The sequence below is a fragment of the Trachypithecus francoisi genome, unplaced genomic scaffold, assembly GCF_009764315.1.
Source record: "Trachypithecus francoisi isolate TF-2019V2 unplaced genomic scaffold, Tfra_2.0 Lachesis_group0, whole genome shotgun sequence".
Lineage (NCBI taxonomy): Eukaryota > Metazoa > Chordata > Mammalia > Primates > Cercopithecidae > Trachypithecus > Trachypithecus francoisi.
Genome location: NW_022681453.1, coordinates 74784657 through 74793761, shown reverse-complemented (window position 1 = coordinate 74793761; position 9105 = coordinate 74784657).

Below are 9105 nucleotides of genomic sequence, written 5' to 3'. Positions count from 1 at the left end.
TGCTGAGCTCTGCAATTAGTTTCATGACTTTGGATAAACCACTTAACCTAGCAAAGACTTATAAATATTTCCTCATTTGTAAAATAGTAATATACTATCTTTCTAAGATTCTTAAGAAGACGAGGCAGGAATGTGGCTGACTGCTTTGTGAGCTGCAAGATGCTGGGTTAATAGTATTGTGTTCTGCCCCAGGAGCATGTGCACCAGGCAGTGCTAATGATGCCACAGAAGTTTTCATGGAGGCAACAAAACTGGCTGGCAGGAACCAAGGTATCCGAAATTATCTATCAATGTTCTTAAAAACTGAGATACGAGGAAAGCTAAGAGTTGCAGATACAGCCTTGGGGTCCACACGTTCTCTGTAAGCATTTAAACATTGTGTGTTTTAAGTGAAATGATAATCTTTAAAGAAGTCAAATATATCTGGATATTGATAGCCTTCTTAGAGTGTTGTCATTGGTTTTAGCCTCTATGTTTGTATTTATAATCAAGTTTATTTAAAGGCACAGAAGCTTAATTTATAAATGATTCATTTACTCCCAGATGGGCGGGGCAGTGGAAGACTTTGCAGTAGTTGAACTAATAGGAAAGTGAAGTGATAATTATCTTTACTTTGCACACTGTAGTGTAGGGATGTTGTATTCAGAAGGATGTGTGCAGTACACTTAACTCTGTGAGCCACGACTTAGATTCAGCAAAGCATCATCCTATGCACTCATTGTTATTGTAGACATTATTAATTTTATAGTTTTACTTGTATTTAATTAGTAACTTTTAGTTTTATAATTCTACGAGGGGTATAAGCATAGTGAGTTCACCTGTCGTTGTGTTTGAGCCTATTTAAGAATGTCTATGGGGGGGGCGGAGCAAGATGGCCGAATAGGAACAGCTCCAGTCTCCAACTCCCAGCGCGAGCAACACAGAAGACCGGTGATTTCTGCATTTTCAACTGAGGTACTGGGGTCATCTCACTAGGGAGTGCCGGACAATCGGTGCTGGTCAGCTGCTGCAGCCTGACCAGCGTGAGCTGAAGCAGGGCGAGGCATCGCCTCACCTGGAAGCGCAAGGGGGAAGGAAATCCGTTTTCCTAGCCAGGGGAACTGAGACACATAACACCTGGAAAATCGCGTAACTCCCACCCCAATACTGCGCTTTAAGGAAACAGGCACACCAGGAGAATATATCCCACACCTGGCCGGGAGGGTCCCACGCCCACGGAGCCTCCCTCACTGCTAACACAGCAGTCTGCGGTGATCTATCCGCAAGGTAGCAGCGAGGCCGGGGGAGGGGCGCCCGCCATTGCTGAGGCTTAAGTAGGTAAACAAAGCCGCTGGGAAGCTCGAACTGGGTGGAGCTCACAGCAGCTCAAGGAAACCTGCCTGTCTCTGTAGACTCCACCTCTGGGGACAGCCCACAGCTGAGGTCCAATAGGGAAAGCAGCGGGGGCTGGTGCAGAGGCGAACGACTCTGTCTGACAGCTTTGGGGAGAGCCGTGGATCTCCCAACGTGGAGGTTGAGATCCGAGAACGGACAGACTGCCTGCTCAGGTGGGTCCCTGACCCCTGAGTAGCCTAGCTGGGAGACATCCCCCACTAGGGGCAGTCTGACACCCCACACCTCACAGGGTAGAGTCATCCCTGAGAGGAAACTTCCAAAGGAAGAATCAGACAGGTACACTCGCTGTTCAGCAATATTCTATCTTCGGCAACCTCTGCTGCTGATACCCAGGCAAACAGGGTCTGGAGTGGACCTCAAGCAATCTCCAACAGACCAACAGACAGTCCTTCTGACTGTCAGATGGAAAACTATCAAACAGGAAGGACACCTACACCAAAACCCCATCAGTACGTCACCGTCATCAAAGACCAGAGACAGATAAAACCACAAAGATGGGGAAGAAGCAGGGCAGAAAAGCTGGAAATTCAAAAAATAAGAGCGCATCTCCCCCTGCAAAGGAGCGCAGCCCATCGCCAGCAACGGATCAAAGCTGGTCAGAGAATGACTTTGATGAGATGAGAGAAGAAGGCTTCAGTCCATCAAACTTCTCAGAGCTAAAGGAGGAATTACGTACCCAGTGCAAAGAAACTAAAAATCTTGAAAAAAGAGTGGAAGAATTGACAGCTAGACTAATTAATGCAGAGAAGATCATAAACGAAATGACAGAGATGAAAACCATGACACGAGAAATACGTGACAAATGCACAAGCTTCAGTAACCGACTCGATCAACTGGAAGAAAGAGTATCAGCGATTGAGGATCAAATGAATGAAATGAAGCGAGAAGAGAAACCAAAAGAAACAAGAAGAAAAAGAAATGAACAAAGCCTGCAAGAAGTATGGGATTATGTAAAAAGACCAAATCTACGTCTGATTGGGGTGCCTGAAAGTGAGGGGGAAAATGGAACCAAGTTGGAAAACACTCTTCAGGATATCATCCAGGAGAACTTCCCCAACCTAGTAGGGCAGGCCAACATTCAAATTCAGGAAATACAGAGAATGCCACAAAGATACTCCTCCAGAAGAGCAACTCCAAGACACATAATTGCCAGATTCACCAAAGTTGAAATGAAGGAAAAAATCTTAAGGGCAGCCAGAGAGAAAGGTCGGGTTACCCACAAAGGGAAGCCCATCAGACTAACAGCAGATCTCTCGGCAGAAACTCTACAAGCCAGAAGAGACTGGGGGCCAATATTCAACGTTCTTAAAGAAAAGAATTTTAAACCCAGAATTTTATATCCAGCCAAACTAAATTTCATCAGTGAAGGAGAAATAAAATCCTTTACAGATAAGCAAATGCTTAGAGATTTTGTCACCACCAGGCCTGCCTTACAAGAGACCCTGAAGGAAGCCCTAAACATGGAAAGGAACAACCGGTACCAGCCATTGCAAAAACATGCCAAAATGTAAAGACCATCGAGGCTAGGAAGAAACTGCATCAACTAACGAGCAAAATAACCAGTTAATATCATAATGGCAGGATCAAGTTCACACATAACAATATTAACCTTAAATGTAAATGGACTAAATGCTCCAATTAAAAGACACAGACTGGCGAACTGGATAAAGAGTCAAGACCCATCAGTCTGCTGTATTCAGGAGACCCATCTCACATGCAGAGACATACATAGGCTCAAAATAAAGGGATGGAGGAAGATCTACCAAGCAAATGGAGAACAAAAAAAAGCAGGGGTTGCAATCCTAGTCTCTGATAAAACAGACTTTAAACCATCAAAGATCAAAAGAGACAAAGAAGGCCATTACATAATGGTAAAGGGATCAATTCAACAGGAAGAGCTAACTCTCCTAAATATATATGCACCCAATACAGGAGCACCCAGATTCATAAAGCAAGTCCTTAGAGACCTACAAAGAGACTTAGACTCCCATACAATAATAATGGGAGATTTCAACACTCCACTGTCAACATTAGACAGATCAACGAGACAGAAAGTTAACAAGGATATCCAGGAATTGAACTCATCTCTGCACCAAGCGGACCTAATAGACATCTATAGAACTCTCCACCCCAAATCAACAGAATATACATTCTTCTCAGCACCACATCGCACTTATTCCAAAATTGACCACATAATTGGAAGTAAAGCACTCCTCAGCAAATGTACAAGAACAGAAATTATAACAAACTGTCTCTCAGACCACAGTGCACTCAAACTAGAACTCAGGACTAAGAAACTCAATCAAAACCGCTCAACTACATGGAAACTGAACAACCTGCTCCTGAATGACTACTGGGTACATAACGAAATGAAAGCAGAAATAAAGATGTTCTTTGAAACCAATGAGAACAAAGATACAACATACCAGAATCTCTGGGACACATTTAAAGCAGTGTGTAGAGGGAAATTTATAGCACTAAATGCCCCAAGAGAAAGCAGGAAAGATCTAAAATTGACACTTAACATCACAATTAAAAGAACTAGAGAGGCAAGAGCAAACACATTGAAAAGCTAGCAGAAGGCAAGAAATAACTAAGATCAGAGCAGAACTGAAAGAGATAGAGTCACAAAAAACCCTCCAAAAAATCAATGAATCCAGGAGTTGGTTTTTTGAAAAGATCAACAAAATTGACAGACCGCTAGCAAGACTAATAAAGAAGAAAAGAGAGAGGAATCAAATAGACGCAATAAAAAATGATAAAGGGGATATCATCACCGACCCCACAGAAATACAAACAACCATCAGAGAATACTATAAATGCCTCTACGCAAATCAACTAGAAAATCTAGAAGAAATGGATAATTTCCTGGACACTTATACTCTCCCAAGACTGAACCAGGAAGAAGTTGAATCCCTGAATAGACCAATAACAGGCTCTGAAGTTGAGGCAACAATTAATAGCCTACCCACCAAAAAAAGTCCAGGACCAGATGGATTCACAGCTGAATTCTACCAGAGGTACAAGGAGGAGCTGGTACCATTCCTTCTGAAACTATTCCAATCAATAGAAAAAGAGGGAATCCTCCCTAACTCATTTTATGAGGCCAACATCATCCTGATACCAAAGCCTGGCAGAGACACAACAAAAAAAGGGAATTTTAGACCAATATCCCTGATGAACATCGATGCAAAAATTCTCAATAAAATACTGGCAAACCGGATTCAGCAGCACATCAAAAAGCTTATCCACCATGATCAAGTGGGCTTCATCCCTGGGATGCAAGGCTGGTTCAACATTCGCAAATCAATAAACGTAATCCAGCATATAAACAGAACCAAAGACAAGAACCACATGATTATCTCAATAGATGCAGAAAAGGCTTTTGACAAAATTCAACAGCCCTTTATGCTAAAAACGCTCAATAAATTCGGTATTGATGGAACGTACCTCAAAATAATAAGAGCTATTTACGACAAACCCACAGCTAATATCATACTGAATGGGCAAAAACTGGAAAAATTCCCTTTGAAAACTGGCACAAGACAGGGATGCCCTCTCTCACCACTCCTATTCAACATAGTGTTGGAAGTTCTGGCTAGGGCAATCAGGCAAGAGAAAGAAATCAAGGGTATCCAGTTAGGAAAAGAAGAAGTCAAATTGTCCCTGTTTGCAGATGACATGATTGTATATTTAGAAAACTCCATGGTCTCAGCCCAAAATCTCCTTAAGCTGATAAGCAACTTCAGCAAAGTCTCAGGATACAAAATTAATGTGCAAAAATCCCAAGCATTCTTATACACCAGTAACAGACAAGCAGAGAGCCAAATCAGGAATGAACTTCCATTCACAATTGCTTCAAAGAGAATAAAATACCTAGGAATCCAGCTTACAAGGGATGTAAAGGACCTCTTCAAGGAGAACTACAAACCACTGCTCAGTGAAATCAAAGAGGACACAAACAAATGGAAGAACATACCACGCTCATGGATAGGAAGAATCAATATCGTGAAAATGGCCATACTGCCCAGGGTTATTTATAGATTCAATGCCATCCCCATCAAGCTACCAATGAGTTTCTTCACAGAATTGGAAAAAACTGCTTTAAAGTTCATATGGAACCAAAAAAGAGCCCGCATTGCCAAGACAATCCTAGGTCAAAAGGACAAAGCTGGAGGTGTCACGCTACCTGACTTCAAACTATACTACAAGACTACAGTAACCAAAACAGCATGGTACTGGTACCACAACAGAGAAATAGACCAAAGGAACAGAACAGAGTCCTCAGAAATAATACCACACATCTACAGCCATCTGATCTTTGACAAACCTGAGAGAAACAAGAAATGGGGAAAGGAATCCCTATTTAATAAATGGTGCTGGGAATATTGGCTAGCCATAAGTAGAAAGCTGAAACTGGATCCTTTCCTTACCCCTTATATGAAAATTAATTCAAGATGGATTAGAGACTTAAATGTTAGACCTAATACCATAAAAACCCTAGAAGAAAATCTAGGTAGTACCATTCAGGACATAGGCATGGGCAAGGACTTCATGTCTAAAACACCAAAAGCAACGGCAGCAAAAGCAAAATTGACAAATGGGATCTAATTAAACTAAAGAGCTTTTGCACAGCAAAAGAAACTACCATCAGAGTGAACAGGCAACCTACAGAATGGGAGAAAATTTTTGCAACCTACTCATCTGACAAAGGGCTAATATCCAGAATCTACAAAGAACTCAAACAAATATACAAGAAAAAAACAAACAACCCCATCAAAAAGTGGGGAAAGGATAACAGACATTTCTCAAAAGAAGACATCCATACAGCCAACAGACACATGAAAAAATGCTGGTCATCACTCGCCATCAGAGAAATGCAAATCAAAACCACAATGAGATACCATCTCACACCAGTTAGAATGGCAATCATTAAGAAGTCAGGAAACAATAGATGTTGGAGAGGATGTGGAGAAATAGGAACACTTTTACACTGTTGGTGGGATTGTAAACTAGTTCAACCATTATGGAAAACAGTATGGCGATTCCTCAAGGATCTAGAACTAGATGTACCATATGACCCAGCCATCCCACTACTGGGTATATACCCAAAGGATTATAAATTACTCTACTACAAAGACACATGCACACGTATGTTTATTGCGGCACTATTCACAATAGCAAAGACTTGGAATCAACCCAAATGTCCATCTGTGACAGACTGGATTAAGAAAATGTGGCACATATACACCATGGAATACTATGCAGCCATCAAAAAGGATGAGTTTGCGTCCTTTGTAGGGACACTGATGCAGCTGGAAACCATCATTCTTAGCAAACTATCACAAGAAGAGAAAACCAAACACCGCATGTTCTCACTCATAGGTGGGAACTGAACAATGAGATCACTTGGACTCGGGAAGGGGAACATCACACACTGGGGCCTATCGGGGGGGGAGGAGGGAGGGATTGCATTGGGGAGTTATACATGATATAAACGTTATGCACATGTACCCTAGAACTTAAAGTATAATAAAAAAAAATTAAAAAAAAATTAAAAAAAAGAATGTCTATAATAAAATAATTTTGCATATTTTAAATTTATTACTAGATATTAAGAATAATCACAGACTCTCTCCCATTGAGGAGGTCTGTGAAAGTATTTTTTTCCTTCATATCGGCATATACATTACTCAAGTTTGAAAATACTGGTATGGTATAAATATTATTGGATTTCAGAAAACCTGACCTCAGGCACTAGTTTATTGTTTTTTATTGGAAAAACACGTATTTCTGAACCTCTGTTTTTATAAATTAGTGCAATCATAGCTACATCACAGTATTCACAGTGTAACTGTGAAGATGAAGGATATTAAGGAGAAACTTCGTAAACTGTGAAGTACCATATGAGAAGCATATGTGTCATTTACAATTATTACAGCCTGTATATAAATTGTACCACAATGTTTTTAACCGGTACAGAAGAAAACTCAAGAGTGTATGGATGGTGCAAAGAGAGATCCAAGACTTTGGGTGAAGCTGGCTGGCATTGTTAAGGTGTTGGTTCACAGAACTCTTATAGGGACAAATTGTGTATCATGAAAATATTTTCTTCCTCTTTATGCTTCTAGAATATCAATCAGGTTGACTTAGAAGTTCAGTGATTGAGTTGCAAGAAATATTTAAATTCATAGAGGTGATATTGAAATCTCAGGAATTTATTGACATCCTTTCAGTCTAGAGGTCTCTTGAAGACTCTCCCCATCCAAAGCTCAGACCTGGATATTTTTGTGCTCCTCACACTGGTGGAAATGTCTATCCACGTTCAGCTTTTCCAACTCAAAGCTTAGTGTTCTTGTGAGTCCCCGAACTATACTGCTTATTCTTTGGACCGTTTCTTGACTCACACTAGCCATTATCAACTTCCTGTTAGTTTAGAAACTCCCTTGGCATTGAGAGTCTGAATGGCACAATCTAGCTCTTGATTTTATACAAACCTCTCTTCATGTCTAGTTGTTAGATTTTAAGCCTTCTCATGGCTGAAATAATTTCCTGTCTTTTATTCATACATTGCACAGTGCTGACTGAAATACAGAAGACATTGTGAATTTAATTTGTGTTGACTTCACCAAGGACAAACAAGATATAAGTTTTCTTCACCATATTAGCAATTTCTGTAAGAATGATGAGATCAGAGAGCTCTTATGGCCAGGGTCACTATAAGAAATAATCTATGGGTCAAATAGGAGTCCTTTATGAGTCTCCAAAGTCATTAAAGAGGGGCACGTTCTGTGCCATGAACTTTCCTTTTTTGCATATAGAGCTAAGAAACCCAAGAGTTAAAAAGGAGACTCAGTAATCGATTCATGGATAACAGAGTGGGCAGAAACAAGAATAGGTGGGCATAGTGTTATAATATGGGATTATTTCCACAGCAGGCAGGCAGTAATTTCATGTGGAAAAGGAAAAAATGTGAATCAGAGCTGTAAGTAAGCCTTGTTATTTTTGAGGTTTGAACATGTATAGGATAATACACCAATTTGCTCTATAGTTCCTCAAAGTGACTTCAACATCACCAATCCTGTCTGTCGTTCCTACTTCTTGTATTGAGAGGACTAATGTACTCAGAATATTTCTGGCCTTGTAGGTACAGTCCTCAGTTTGGATAAATAATCTCAGATTAGACAAAGAATACAACGTGCGAAAGAATGTGGAGAACTGCCTAAAACCGAAACTACAGTATAAAGAAGACACAATAGGAAACCAAGAGAAGAGTTTTTTTTTTTTTTTAATTATTCCTTCATATTCAAACTTCACAAACAGTGTGAACTTGTACAATACCTCGGAAAGTGAAACTTACAAAAAAAGTGCTGGTAACATTTAAAAAAAAAAACAACAAAAACCCCAAAAAACAAACATCATTCTTAGCAACATCAATTACTCTTCCACACAAAACAGAAACCTTGTAAAATTTATTTTCGTATTTTTAAGGCGTAATACTTCCGTATAAAGTATATGCAAGAGATAAAACTTCACAGTATTCCAAAATGTCACAATAATAATAATAATATAATAGTATAATGAAGCGCTACAGTTAATTTTTCTTTTTTTGAATGTTTTTTTCCTGTTTAAATAACAAATACAAGTCACAGGTAAATATACGTGAGAAAAATACGAGGCTAATATTAAATGGCAGGTAAGGATACTGTC